Here is a 15,838-nt window from a genome sequence, read left to right as displayed (position 1 = left end):
GAGCAGGCATTGTGTGGGAGCATACATGCCCAAAAAAAACTTAAAAATGAACACATATGCATAGACAACGTGAATATGAAGGTTTATATGTATTAAGTTAGTTTGAGTTCTGCTCAGCTGTTGTGAATTTGATGCCAGTTTCACATGGGAACAGGTGTTGTTTAGACATAAAAAGCAGGCTGGCAATGTTCTATAGTTTTCTTATTGTCAACCAATCCCATGAAAACATTAACACCAGTAATTCATTTATCCTGCTAACAAGTATTGCCTGTATTGCCAGAAACGTAATAGAATTTACTCCTTGTACAATAGACCTACATCGTTGTCCAAAAACTATTAAAAACACATCAATGAGCGCTGAGTCACATGTTCCCTCATTATAATGAACATGGGTAGTGTAGTTTATTTTGAGCCAATCCCACATGCATCATTCTGGTGCCGTAAATACTCACTAGTGCACCAATTGCGCAGTGATCCGCAGCTGAAAATAGTACCCCGACAAATGGACCATTTACTCCTGTGTGAGCGTTTGAGTGTAAGTTGTCCTAAGAAGTGTACATTTTTCTACTTTTACCTTTACGTTCCATGTAACGTTACTTTTGACAACAATGTTTAGGAGTTCGGGAAGTACCTGAGCAGTTCTCAGCTGCCTAACTGTAGCCTAACACGGTGAAACAATTAACGTCAGCTAAGTAAACACTGCTTAGTGGCAGGCTAAAGTCACCAGTTAACACCGCAGTATAGGTGGTGACTCTGCCGAATGCGTCGGCAGCTGTGTCCTCGTAAAAGCCTTCAGATTGACTTTAATCATTTATTGTCTACGGCAACGATTCACGCAAGTTACTACGAGAAACCACGGACGCTTTCGGCTGAAAGTCCCCAGTTAGTAGTGTTAGCAAACAGCAGAGTCACTACGGCTTGCCACCGCAGTAATGCTGGTGCCGCTACATGGTTGCCGGATTCGTCTACATATATTTTTTAAAGATTTTGGTCTCCAGTAGGAACTAATGGCCTTGAGGTCATAGCAGAGAAGTCAAAAAGTACTGACATTTGTTAACAGTAAGAAAAATACGAAAGTAAAATAGCACCAGCGTCATCATTGAAGGGACAATAAGTGAAAACAATTGGGAAGAAATTAGTAAACAATTTCAAAAAGTCAAATATGACAAACCTTAAAGAGGTTGTCAAGTGCTCTCATATCTGAGGGTGTTACAGTAATGAGGACTTTGGCTCTGCACCAGTAGTGGAACACATTCAGGTTCAACATGTTCACCAATAATGCACACTCTCACAAAGAGAAACATACACTGGGACACGGCCTGCTACACATGCGCACACTCGCATTAATATGGCACTCAAAGACGCATGTGGCCACTGCATGAGGCATGCCAGGAAATTCTTTCAAGGGCATGTTAATATTCCAGATGCTTTTGGATATAAACAAGCCTCCAAATTGGAGAGCGGAAATTCGATTTGAACGCAGCTCTGCGTGGTGATACAGAGATGTTTATCCCTCCCTGCCTATCTCTGTAGCCGGATGGCTGAGTGGCCACTTAATGTTTACCTATGATAAGGGCTTTCTGTTTGACTACCAGTTAAGCTGCAGTCAACAGAGAGGCCACAGTGGGGAACGTAGTTTTTTATAAAAAACCTAGCTGTTGCTCTTGGTGATTCGAGTCAGGCTGGTACAGTACACTCCAGATGGGTCAAACAGGACGGGAGAATCATTTCTGTTGTTTGTTTTAATCGTACTTTGGTGCAAGATGAGTGTGGACTTTGTTGTGCAGGATTGTACCACAAATTATGGAAAGTTTATAGAGATCTTATAAAGGCTTTTACACACCAGGGGCGTGATGAATAAACAACACGAAAATGCGAACTACTCGCCTGCGAATATTATATGTCGAGGGCTTTTATTGTGAAAGGTAAGAACAAAAAGAGTGGGCTGCGCTGCCTTCGTCAAGGTTAAAAGGAGTGTTGTTTCATAAATGTAGGCGCAACTCAATACGTTCCGCACAACGTGATTGGTTGATGCCTATATTTGCTGTCTGTGTGAAAGTATTCATGACAAAAAAACAATAGTTCGAAAAGATATATTCACGTGTGATTAATCGCACGGAAAAAACGCTGGTGTGTAACGGCCTTAAGACACTTTAACATGAACCTTTAACTTTACCTGTAGCCTATAAATCTTAAATCGCAGGCTATTAATTGATAAACAAAATATGTATAGCATAATATATATAGTAAAATGTATATAGCATGTTCACATACATGCATCTATTCAATGTTTAAATGCTGACAGTTAGCATGCCATATCTAAAATATTAGCATCTTATCATGCTTACGTAAGCATGTTAATATTTCATTATGGTATCTCAAGCATGGATGTAAAATAAGACCTTTCTTACTATTTTTCCAGTGGCCACTCGCGGTATTGCAGCGAAAAATCCCAAAACTTGCCAATTAACACCGACTGCACATCAGAGTGTTTAGAGCAGGAAATGTAAAATGCATGTAGTATAGGAGGAGACAGTGATTGCAGCAAGGCAGACGTTTACCCTATAGGAGGTATATCATATTATTTACTTAAAAAGGACAGTTATCTGCTCGCTGACTCTCACACTGAACCTCCAGTGTTTTACTGATGTTAAATCTTCAGGCAAAGACATTTTGGAAACAAACTCCCCCAGCAGTGAATGTTTTGGGGTTAGACATCTGCCACGAGGAATCTGATCCATAGTTAACACTGGAGAGCAGCCTCACCACACAGCATTTTACGGCCATGCTTTATGTACAGGTTGTTAGTATGAATGGCCTCTCATCATTAAGGACAAAACAAGCACAACTCAGAGTTTATGGCACGACCACTCAAGTCAGCAATCCACAGGAAACCGCACAAAACCCCTCTGAGAGTTCAGGAGAGTAACAACAAACATATAGGCTACTATTTCAAGGTATATAATGCAGCCTAACTTAGGCCTCCAGCTGATCATTTATATAAAACATACTGTGCACTGTTAGTTGCTATGCCAATTGTTGTGATAACCAGTGTTTACTAATCCTCATCCTTTTATAATGCTCCGCCTCCGACATAAACAAATAGTTGTAACTGACAACTGTGCGACGTCAGTATCGTTCCTCTCAATCAACCCCCGGTTTGTCCCGGGACTTTATCCCCCGGCAACGTCGGAACTCACTGTTTACCCATCCCATAATAAGGCTCATTCAGCTGAGGACATCTTGATTAGGTCTACTGAACGTCTGGTTCTCATTTAGCATGGAGGATGGGGACAGAAGAGAAAGGAAGTAAGAAGGAAGGAAGGGGGTAAGAAAGGGAGAGGAGGACGAAACAAGAGAGGTGAGTGGGAAAAGGAGGTGACTGCCCTGGAAACAGAAAATGATGAAGAAAGATGTAATCGTCTTTTTTTGGGATTATATTATAAAATTGACGTCTACTTTATGAGAAATCTAGTGTCCTTATTTTTTTTGGTACCACTTTATAACAACTATCATTAATAAATGGTAAATTGATAGAATATTAACTTTAGTTTTTTTACTGTTAACAAACCATCAAATGATAATTAATCATGTTTACTAATTCTTAATAATGCTATAATGTATGTTTATTTTATCATTAGTTTGTGTGACATGAAACAATTGATAAATTATAGATTGTATCATAGCTAATAAGAGACTATAACTATTGCATTCTGATTACATTAGAACTATGTATTAACTGTTTATTGGTGCAACACATTATAACATTTCATATACAATATTTTAAATATTTTTTTATGATTATCAAATAATTTGCAAACTTTTTAGAAATTGTTTGTTATATTTCTATAAACATTAAATAGCTAGATGGAGCAGAAATCAAATATTAACTATTGACAAAGTATTGACTATGTATCTAAATAATGTTTATAGATGCTTTATAAAGTATTTATTAATCATTTAACAAGGTAATATAATCATCAACTTTATAATAGTCATCCAAATAATGTTTATAGATGGTTTACAAAACATTAATTAATCATTAACGAATACTTAATATTGTATATAAAATGTTATGTGCAACAATAAACTGCTAAAATATAAATTATAGCATTACTAATAATAAGTAAACATTAATTATCATTAAATTGTTTGTTCACAGTAAACTAACTATAACTATACTAAACTAAAATCTAATTAACAATCACTGTACTATTAATTAATGATGGTTATTATAAAGTGTTACCTTTTTTTTTGTCTGACCTACAGAACTGATAATACAGGATGTGTATTGATTTTTCTTATTTACATGCATAAAAGGCTACCCCAGTTACCCTCTACTATAATGTGGCACACCCTCTGTCCTGTGATAAGTTGACTTGCAACAGACATCTGATGAATTCTGGTGTATTTGGATTCCCTTTAGGATATCTTTGAAAGAACAGCAGGTCACCCTTTCCTGGCAAATCACTATACAAACAAGCAAAATGAGCAACAAGTGAAACGTTTCCAGAAATCTCAGTCAACCTCTCCTCTCCACCTACAGTATATATGCAATTACACTAACACTTGAATGTGGTTTCCCAAAAACATAATGGATTGATCTACAGCACAATAAAAGGGAAGAACATTTAGGAATAGTTTGACGTTTGTTTGTTTTCTTCCTGAGTTAGATGAGAAGACTGATACTACTCTCATATCTGTCTGTTAAAGATGAAGCTACTGCCAGAAGACAGTTAGCTTAGCTTTGCATAATGACTGGAAACAGGGGGAAACAGCCCAACCATGACATTTTCCCTAAACCTAACTAAATGATTTTGTTGCCTAAACCTAACTGCGGATGTTACCGTAGTTTTGTTGCGTGGCGTACAAATGACATGCAAAAAAGCCAAAAATGCGTCCTCATGACACGCAGAATATCCTTGTAATGTTGTGCTATTTATACGCCTTCCCGTGAGACCGGGTTGACATATTAAACAAATGAGATATAGTGTGTGAATTAGTGAGTTTTATGGGTGTTGGAAGACACACTAGACACTGGAGGCTCGTTCATTTTAAATCGATCTATCGCTTATTTTCTCGATTAATCCTTTAGTCTATAAAATGTAAGAAAATAATCACAAGTTCCCAGACTCCAAGACGACGTCTGCTTGTTTTGTTTGACGAAAATCCGAAAAGATATTCAATTTACAATAATATAAAAGAGAGAAATCAGCAAATTGACATTGGAGAAGATGGAACCAGAGAATTCGTTTTTTTGCTTGATAGTTGACTTAAGCAATTATTCAACTACCAGGATTGTTAATTCATTTTGCTTCAGCTCACTACATGCATCCAGAACATGACATTGTGCGGGAACATCTCCCCCTTCATAGGATGAAGTAATGGGCGTGATGACACACAAAATGAATCCAGCAGCGCTGTTGCATCAGAAAAAACGCTGGTATCACATTCACATGCAAATATGCAACACACACAGAGAGAGAGCATGTTTATGTGACAGAGTAGAGTTCATGTAACAGATAAGGGACAGTAGAGTCAACAGTACTGTAGATAGCCTGCTGATAGAGTGTTCCTTAGCTTCCGCTGCCCTTTGTTTACCTAATGATAAAGTGGATCTGTATGTATGTGTGTGTGGATATGTGTGTGTGCACGCATGAATACTTGTGATTAAGTGGGTGTTTTCCATCTCCCATTGTGCCACAACCAGGCCACATCTTACATCCTTATGTGTGTACACATGAATGTATATTTGGAGCAACACTGTCTCCTAGAGATTATGTTTGCTACTTTTGATAAATCATTTTGAGAGAAATGTATTTGCTGCCTGGATTATGCTCTGTCTCAAAACATTTTCAAGTGTTATAGGAGCAACGAGTAGTAGGGAGGTGGTCGGGGTGGAAAGGTGCATGTTCAAAGAGCAGGACTTTGATAACAGAGACCTGAATCTGGGCCCGGCAGCAACCTCCAGTTCTGAGAAGTGAAGCCAATGAGGACCTGCCCTTAAATTTGCATTCTTTCTAACAGCCAGCAGGGGGCGACTTCTCTGGTTGCAAAAAGAAGTCTGATTGTATAGAAGTCTATGAGAAAATGACCCTACTTCTCACTTGATTTATTACCTCAGTAAATATTGTAAACATGAGTTTACGGTCTCAACTAGGGATGTCCATAATTAACTGTTTAACTGTTAACGCTAGCGGTTAAAACGGTTAAAAGACATGTTAATAATTAACTCACAAAGCTGAGAGGCTCAGAGGAGCGGCTCGTCACTTTAAGGAGAAAAGCTGGTCCACCTTAACAGCCCACTTCAAGACGCGGAGCCAGAGTTGCAGGATATATAGGAAGTCGGATCCGGTCTCTGCCTCACTTGAGCGGAGCGAAAGAGTTGTAGTTTCGTAGCATTTATTCACCGACAAATAAACTGTACGCACACTGCTACACCTACGTTCACAGCTATAACGCCACCAACAACCTCACACTCACCGCAAACACACACACGGTCTGTTGGAAACTCGCTAAAGTTACGCAGACTACGTGTGCGGCAGCGAGCCTCTGGCAATGCTAGAGCTCCTAAGGTAGCACAAAAATCTTGTTGGTTAACGGTTAATAATCGGTTAACAAGGGTCGGTTATCGGTTAAGAAAAGTTTTCAAAATTAGCATCCCTAGTCTCAATCGCTAGTTTCAAGTCTTCTTCAATACAGCATGATGTTCATTTAGTAAATTATGGTCCCATTTAGAGTCAAATAGACCATAAAGCAGGGTATGCTTTAGAACGTGGGACACACATTGACACTCCCACAAGGTCAAAGTATTACCTACAACCACTTCCTGAACGAAATGTTTAAACATGTATCAGGAAAGGCCTTGAGGTAAGAGAGGCCATCAGGTTTTCCCAGGTTCAAGAACACTCTGAATACAAGTTAAACGCCTGCAGACAAGTTGGTTAAACAGCTTCCGTGGATCCACCCAGTTTAAAACTGTTGTACGCTATTGTGCAGCGTAGAGACAAAGAGAGATTTCTTTGCAACGTTTCTTTGTCAAGCAAAAAAACATAACGTTCAATAAGAGATGATTTATACCTCCACTGATTTCTCTGTGTGGGAAAACAGGCTAAAGTGCAGTCAGATCGACAAACAGGAGATTAGAGAAAACAAATACAGTAGGTGTGACACATCAGCAAGGAGGAAGAGCTCCAGCAGAGTAGAGAGAGAGAGACAGAGAGAGAGAAAGACAGTCGGACAGGCAGGCAGTTGTCGTGCTTTCCTCTCTGCAGTCTCCAGTCGAAACACAGAGCGGAGGAGTCATGCACCAGCGGAGGAAATTGGGAATGTGAAACATGCCAGATTAGAGAAGCAATCGGAGGGCCTGCAGACAAACTCAATGGCTTCAACCATGGGAAAAAACACGCACCGAGACACGCACACACACACAACATAAACGTGCACGTATGCACACACAACCGCAAAAAAAAAAAACATTCCGATTTTGAACCACCTGCTGCATTCCTCAGCCAATAAGTCAGCTACTTAAGGAGCCAGCTTTTAATCAGCCAGTCGGTCAAAGAGCCAGGCGGTAAAGTGGCCATCCATCCTGTCGGTTAATCAGCAAGACGACTAACCAGTTAGCCAGTTTAGTGGGATTTACTACTTAAATAATCTGCAAGCAAGCAGACATTTTTGCAACATCAGCTTGTGACATAAAGAGAGCAATACCAAGCACAGGGACAAGTTACTTGGACCGATTGGTACTAAAATCATATACTACAGATGTGAGCTAAGCGTTGGTCAGCCAGCCACCCACACACTCAGCCAGCCAACCAGGTGGCCAGGACAGGACAAGAGCAAGAGGAAGCAGTTATTATGGAGGAAGTCAGGACGTCTTAAAGCCATTATATGCCCCTCAGAGAGAGGCAGTCAGAGGCAACATAGCTGACTGGAGCGCTTCAAAGCAGGAAGGAGCCCAGCCACCACCTCCACCTCCACCAGCATGCATGTTCAGAGGGGAAGTGAGGATTTTACAGGGTGAAATGGGGGCAGGGTGATCAGGGAGGATGAGCAGAAATACAAGGGTGTTTGGATGTGTGATGGCCACACCTGCTGCCGATAACACAGCTGATTTAAATCCTCCTGCACACACCTTTTAGTTTACACTTAATAGTTCATTTCTCCTCATTGAGTTTGTTGAACTTTTGACCACATGGACACATCAGCAAACAGATAAATGTTGGCAGCATACTAGTTTCTATTTGTAGTGCATGAATTTAGTTCACTTTTGTACACTTTATAGTCTAGATGAGTTCACCTTAAGTTATTCTAGTTTGTATTACCTTGAGTTACCAATGCTGAAGGTGTCAATGCTGGTTGGACATCTTGTCAGGCTGGAGCCAAAGATGAACCCCATAAAGCAGAGCTCTTAAATACAGGAAATGGCCAATCATGTACCAAGTGCCGCCACATCGCCAACATACACCAGTATGTTAATCTCCTAGTTAAGAGATTTTTTTATTTCTTTAGCAGTATATTAGTTTGTTGGGGCTTTTGTTTTGGTTAATTGCCAGAATATTTATACTGATGGACTAATTGTCCTGTTTTGTTTTAACCTTTTGGGTCCGCAAAAGGGTTCATTTCACAAGGCTTCATGTGCACACCAAACCACCTGTTGGTCAAAGTGTGTAAAACAGGCAAGATATGCACACATATGCAGTGTAAACAAATATTTAATGTGGAAAACATTTAACAAAAACGTGTTTTTTCTCATTTTTAAAAAATCCTGACTTTGACTATTAATAAAAGTGTGATTTTTCATATAATCTAAAAATGTCAAAGTTGTACTGTTAGATATTTGCTCAGTATGGTGGTGGGAATAGGATGGAGCTGGAAGAGAGGAAGTGATGGTGGTGAGTTATAGCAGAGCTTAAGGATGGAAAGTAGGAGGTGAAGGATGGAAAAGGAGGGTTTGATGGAAGGGAAAATGGCTTGGCTGTTGAACAGTAAAGGCATAAACAAAAGAGAGATAGAGTTGAACTGTTGACGGCAGCTGGGACAAAGTGGTGCAGGCCACTTCCTGTCCCATTTTCAAAATAAAAAACTAAACCAGTGTTAGGAATATTCTGACCGTATCAGATTTTTTTCCTAGATTTCATTCTTCACCATCATACCTCTTGTATATTTGGTGATGTCGACAAAGCACGGAAAAGCTCTGATTAACACATACAGAAGGAGGGTGACTTCATTCTCTGCTCAGGTAGACATTACTCCTCTATATCTTTGTATTGCAAATTGTTGTTTGCTGCTATATTAATGCTCTGGATAGCAAATGTAGCACCTTTAATGATGCCTTTGGGAAAATTGGGATTATACAATAAAGACCAACATGATAGCTTGACCATTGAGGATGTCATTTCATTTCCTAAAAATCAATCCAACCCAATAATCCCACCATCCTTTTGCCTATTTTGTTGCCTCCCTCCCTTCTCTTCCTTATTTCCTCCCTCACACTTCTGCCATTTTTTCCTCCTGATCCATTTTCCATCTTTTGCCCTCCTGATCTGCCTGTTTTTTCCTCCTTTATATTTCCTACCTTACGCCTCCCTTCCCTCTTTACCAGTCGCCTTCACCTCCTCCTCCTCCTCCTCCTCCTCCTCCTCCTCCTCTCTCCAGCACCTGTGCCCCTGCGGAGGGGGAGTTCCGGGGAAGAGGAAACCCCCGGGGCAGCCAGGCACCTCACAGATGGTTAGCAAATTACACCTTCATTACCTCTCCTCTTCCTCTCTTCCTCTGGCCACTGCTTCACAATGACTCGCTGTTCCTGTGACACCTCACATCTGTTAGCAGCTGACCAGTCTGCTCATAAATGTTGCACCTATTTAGGAAGTTTTAAATAATGAAACCACAATACTGCTTCTATTTTATGCTTGCAAGCTACTATTTTTTTTTTTACAATAGGCAAAAATATTTAATGTACAGCTATACTACAGTATAATCATAGTAGTGCTTTGTTATCCTCGAATGACAACTTGCTTTATGGCAGTTACTCACTAAATTGTTGTACAAGTGACAAATAACAGGTACAAAGACATGAGCACATAAGGCCCAGGAGGCGTTATGTAAGGAGCAGTTAATCATTATAAGGGCTTGTTTATACACTGCAAAAAATGACAAGCCTGAAATGTAATTTTATCATCCAATCTTGCCAGCTGTGTGTTTTTTTTTTTTTCATTGCATTATGTTACTGCGCAGGGGCATCGTTTTGCAAATTCCAGTTTAATTGAACGTATTCGACACAGTAATGTGTCTTTAAAACCATATCAAAAACACGTAATCGATTTAAAAAAAAAATGCCTCAAGACAATTTGTGTGTGTTTGATGTAATTTCCCTGAAAAAAGTTATATTATCCTGAAAAGATTGCATTTATTGAAACCAGAAAAATCTTGCAATCCAATCTGACGCAAGCGATTAAACTATAAAATATCCTGAGATTAGTTTCATGTCTAGATCTTTGCCCTGCGCAGCATTAACCGCAGGGTTATGTTGAACTTGTGTTATGGTCTGCCAGGGAACAGTGGAAACCAGAAATCATATTTTGTCAGGAGTCGTTTCAAGAAAGGCAATTTTTCGTTACTAAATCACAGTCATTAATAAGTCGTATTAGGTAATAATTTAAACAATATCACTTTACAAATACTAGGGTAATTTACGAGAACAATGATCAGCTTTGAGCTTTCTTTTTGGCTCACTCCGTTGGCTCCATTTCCAGAGAGATCTTTACACATCGTCTCTGCTGGACTGGAAAGTCGAACGTGTCAAAAACGAGTGGGGAGGTAAAATTATAAAACAGTCTGATAGAAAGATGCTCATCATGGGAACTATAAAACGGAGCGCTAATCATGATTCATTGGGGTCTGGTATATGACACAATATCAGCCTGAGAAGTCTGTTTTCTGTTATTTCATAGAGTTCGACGATGTGACTCAAATTAAAGTTCCAAAGCTCTGTATGATTTTTGAAGAAGTTCCAGACGAACGCAGTGTAACGTAATCCTGTGCGAGGCAGCGTGGGAGCCGTGTACACAGAGGAGAAAGTTAATCATTGATGGATCAGTTTCTTCTGCAGTTTGAATAAAGACCACTGAACAGTGGTTATAATGTGATTAGTGCTCAACTACAGGAACTTGGTCCACGAATATGTTGAAAAATCAACCTATGAAAATTTAGGGTACTAAATAGCATAATAATCATATAAAATAGGCCTACATTCAGATCAGTATTTGTGTGGCTCTTTAAATACACTGTTTGCACTGAACAGCTTCTCGTGTGGCGAAAAAACGAAAGTGACAAATGTTGGCATGCTAACCTTAGACTATATATAAGAAGTGGAATCACCCATTGGTTTGTGGACTACCGTTTTGATCATGGTTTTGAAGCATCGAGTTTGGGATTTTGGCCATCGCCATCTTGGTTTTTTGCAACCAGAACTGACATGAGAGGGTGGAGCTAGGTACAACCGAACGCTGAATAATGGGCCATTCACACAGAGAGCGATTGACGCGCCTCGTAATTCACTTTCAATCGGAGGCGGAGCCGCAATCGGGCGCAATCCAGTGAACCGGCCGTGGTCGCCTCCCGCACACGCCCGCCCGCTGCCAGAGTTGAATTATCTTGAACATTTTTTCGACGCTTTGCAACGCGCAGTGCAAATCAATGGACGAGTGACTGAGCCGATTGTAAGTTCCCTGAAATATATAACTGTTTTCGGGACATTTCTCTTCGTTCCAATGGACAGCACTTGCATAAAACTATAACTACTGGAAAACGAAAGTCAGAAAGGACATTGTAGCTTATAGTTGAGCCCTTTTAAGGTGCTTATTTAACATATGCAGGCCTTTATACTGTGTTTAATGTTAAAGAGCACACTGAAAGGTAGTATCTTAAATGCTAAATGTTAAAAAAAATAACTTCCCGTGCCCTGATAAAAGAGGTCACCAAAAAGGCCACCAAATGCAGTGAAACTCATTATGGTAATAGTTAAATCAAGGGTTTAACTTTAAAAAGACCCAGATCAATGAAATTCTTAGTCGACTAATACTCATACGATTCTGCCGACTAATCGATTAGTTAATTTCATCGACAGATCTGTAAAACTGAGTTTCTCCACAAGGAATCACACAATAGCACCACTTTTAATCTTATGTTTACCGGAGATGTGCTCACAAGAAAAAAAGTCATTCAGCATGAAAAAAACATAAAGAATTAATAATCGACTAAAGAAATCTTAGTCGACTAAGACCAAAACGACTGATTAGTCGACTAATCGACTCTCTGCAATAGTAAACTGACACTGTATCGCATAATAAAGTAGCCTATAATTCCCTCATAGCTAATAATTAGCAATCCTGCACATGATAATTAATCACCAGACAGAACATGGAGACACAGAACTTAACTTATACGCCTTTCCAAGTTCTCCTAATTGAATATCAGCGGTTTTGGTTGCATACAGTCTTTAGGTTACCAGCTGTTAATTTGTAATGACCACTGACTGACTCACACACACCCTGTATCTTATTTCCATGCCTCCTCCAGCCCAGCGTGAAAGCACAGGGCCCAGTGCACCCATTAGTCAAGCCGAGGAAGGCATGGAATAATAATGAACGCACCTCACACGCATGAGCAAGTAAAGTCCCCCCACCACCACCACCACCACCGCCTTCGCCACCACCGGTGAGTTTCCAGGAGGTATTTCCATCATGTAAAATGTATGTCCCTCTCACTTCAACAGATCTCGCCATCCTCCTATCAAGAAGGGAGGTTTTCAGTGCTATGACGTGGACCAACCGCAACGGCAGAAAAGAAAATCACTTCTTTCTTATTTCTGTGTCCCAAAAGGTTGTTCCGAGTTTTACTTTACATCTTCTAGACGTCATCTTTCATCATATTTGTCATCATCATTATTAATCACCATGGTTACGTCAGTGTCTGATCGTAGTCCAGCATTTGGTTTGCTCATCTTTCTGCTGATTTTGAGGTCTTTTATACAAGTTTTTTGTAAAAGCTTCTCGCTTTTTACGTTTTTTATTATTGTTTTAAATGAAAGCAGTCCTGCTTCCAGCTATAAAGTCTTTCACCATGTCATGCCGTGCTGCGTCTGGCTTCTCCCAGTATTTAGTCTGCCTTCTTGGATAAAATAAGAAAGACTCCACACTATTATTACAGTTATTATTATTATTATTATTATCATCATTATTATTTAAAGGCAAAATAATGGCATTGCAAGGCAGATGCTAGATTGAACAGCACATTTAAGAGAGTGGAAAATCAGAGGGAAATGATTTCCTCACAGCTACACTGGCAGCTTTGAACAGCAGTAAGTTTGTGTTAATTTTATGTTTTTTTATCATTCAGCATTTATTTCATGTGATGTCAGGGGACTGAGTGGAGAATGCTAAGGTTGCTGTGAAAGACAGAAGCTTTAACATTGCACATGTGGCTATGCATTCTAGTTAAACACACGTCCAGTAAAGGTTGAAGACAGCAGTTGGCCTTTGAGATTTTCACTGGGAGCAGTTGTTAAAATTGTTCCACTTCTTTATTGGAGCTATCTGATGTTTACACCACTAAAGACTCAAGATGTATTTATGGTTGCACCATCCCATCTTTGGCATAATTTTATACTAATTTCACCAAAATCAAGGCTGACATATTTGATATCTCCACTTGAATTTAAAATTTCTGTCAGTTTTGACAATGAGGTTTTACTGACTGACCCACCAACAGGGTCAGTGGGTTTAACGGCGCATTTCCACCAGATCCGGTGACAGATCCTATGGAAAGCAGAAGAAGCAGTCGCCCAGTGCATGGTGGGAGTGATAAATCTCAACGTTATGCAAATGAGCCCGTCCAGCGCGACACATCTGGCTCACGAAACTTGGACCAAGCTGTCAAACTAATTGATGTAATTCGGAAATGAAACGAGATTCAGCAGTGGCATAGTCTATTTCTCATGTAAATATTTTCAGAAAATTGTTTAGATGAAATAACTGAAAGTCTAACAGCAGGCCCCCATGTTGTTTCCTGTTTGAATCGGCAAGCAGAAAACCAGGGACCAATCAGGTGCATTTGGGGTACGTCACCACTTGAGCGACCAGTTGAAAGGATCCCCTAGTGTCCTCACCAGAACGCTGTAAAAAGCGGCATTTTATGAGTTTTTACACCGTCAAAAGCTGCGTTTCACCTTTAAGGGCCATGAAAAGTGCAGTTTCACCTTTGCACGCCATGAAAACCTTGGCGTTTAACCCAGTACAAGCTGTAAAAAGCAGCATCCTTATAGTTTGTATGCCAATATTTATTGAGGAAAAAGTGACAGTCTTTGGCATTTTGGACTACCTGACCACTGCAGCCCTAGCGTTTAAGCACTAACCTAACGCCATCCACTTTTAGCTCTGTACTGGCATCCACTCTTTTTCTGTTACCCAGCCACCTCACCTATAAACAAAGGGCTCCACTCACCTCCACACCTGGCTGTGTCAGCTGCGTCCTGAGAAGTTCATGGATACCATCATCTTCGGTCCAGCAAAACCAACACATCCTGTGCCCCGAGGGTCTGATGCCTGATTTTTTATCTCCGGTCCCATACCTCCATTCAATGTGTTGTTTTAGTCGCACTCTTTTAGCTTCCACACCTGGCTGCAGTCAACATGTAGCTACACTCGGCAACATAGCTTTTATTGACAATTTGAATCTCCTCTGGAACTATTTTAACATTTTAACCTAACATATTTGACTCTGTTTTTAACTCCACTAGAAGTGACTGAGCACTGGACATGGATGTAATTAAAAGAACTCACTGGAGCACCTGACATAAATTACAGCTTCTTCTGTCTGCCACAGCCTAAACTCAACCATTGTTCAGGCTCACTAGCGCCCCCGTGTGGACCGGATGTATCGGACACTCCCATTGTGACCAGGAGGCCGTTGCTTAAATCGAGTTTACCCATTAAAACAGGCTTATTTCGGTTAGTCTACGTCCGAAATTCCATACTAACATGATGCGCTTAATACGCTAAAACAGTATGTGAGATACTTACTACGTCCGAAACCTTGTTATGTAACCAATTGTATGCAAATTGCATTCTATTTCCGGTGAAATATTACAGTATGCAAACCATGGACACTACGGCGGCATACATATCCCACGATGCAGTGCGGTAGTGAGAATAAACGTTCAAAACGGACATTGACGGACAGCACTGTAACATCAATAACACTTAAATTTAACTGTAAGTATATAAGATCTCACTTTGCTTTAAGTAATATATATTTTAAATTAATTCAGACTTTGATTTTCACAAAAACGTCATTTTGGTCACATGAGGTTTGCACGGGTTACCATGGTTACACATTTCCAACCAGCAAGGAGGCTCTCAGGAAGTGACGACATAAATTACATGTGTACAAATTACACATAACCTACTACTGTTTATTCACACAAAAGTATATTGATATTAACTACTATCAGTTAAAAAATGAAAGTTTATGGAAAATCAACTTTGATAAATAATGAATTAAATTCATTTTACAATGATAAATGATAGACCTACATACGTGTTTACATAAATGTAGAGGCTTATGCTACAAAAATAAGTCTTAATCTAAATTACCACCAATAGAATGATAATAACTACATAAATAGTTAACAGTACAATTGCAAATATATATATAGAAAGGCGTGCAGCATACAACATGATACTTGGCATTTTTTGCTTTTTGAACACAAGGAGAATACACAGTTTTGGATCCGTTTTAAGCAATTTCTCAATCTCTGTAAGAACAGAAGACCATG

The 15,838-nt window shown here is 39.7% G+C and overlaps 1 long non-coding RNA gene across 3 annotated transcripts in view; it reads right to left on the bottom strand.

Annotated features, from left to right (window-relative positions):
* LOC119475229 overlaps positions 1-14,876 on the bottom strand; it is a 33,670-nt gene extending 18,794 nt beyond the window's left edge. For all 3 annotated transcript variants that reach the window (XR_005203741.1, XR_005203743.1, XR_005203742.1), the window contains exon 1: positions 14,506-14,876. This is a non-coding gene — a long non-coding RNA (uncharacterized LOC119475229). The remainder of the gene's footprint in view (positions 1-14,505) is intronic.
* Between the last annotated feature and the right edge of the window lie 962 nt (positions 14,877-15,838).

This window comes from Sebastes umbrosus, chromosome 17 (genome assembly GCF_015220745.1).
Source record: "Sebastes umbrosus isolate fSebUmb1 chromosome 17, fSebUmb1.pri, whole genome shotgun sequence".
Lineage (NCBI taxonomy): Eukaryota > Metazoa > Chordata > Actinopteri > Perciformes > Sebastidae > Sebastes > Sebastes umbrosus.
The sequence above is the reverse complement of the archived record's forward strand: the minus strand, read 5'-3'. Positions and strand labels throughout refer to the sequence as shown.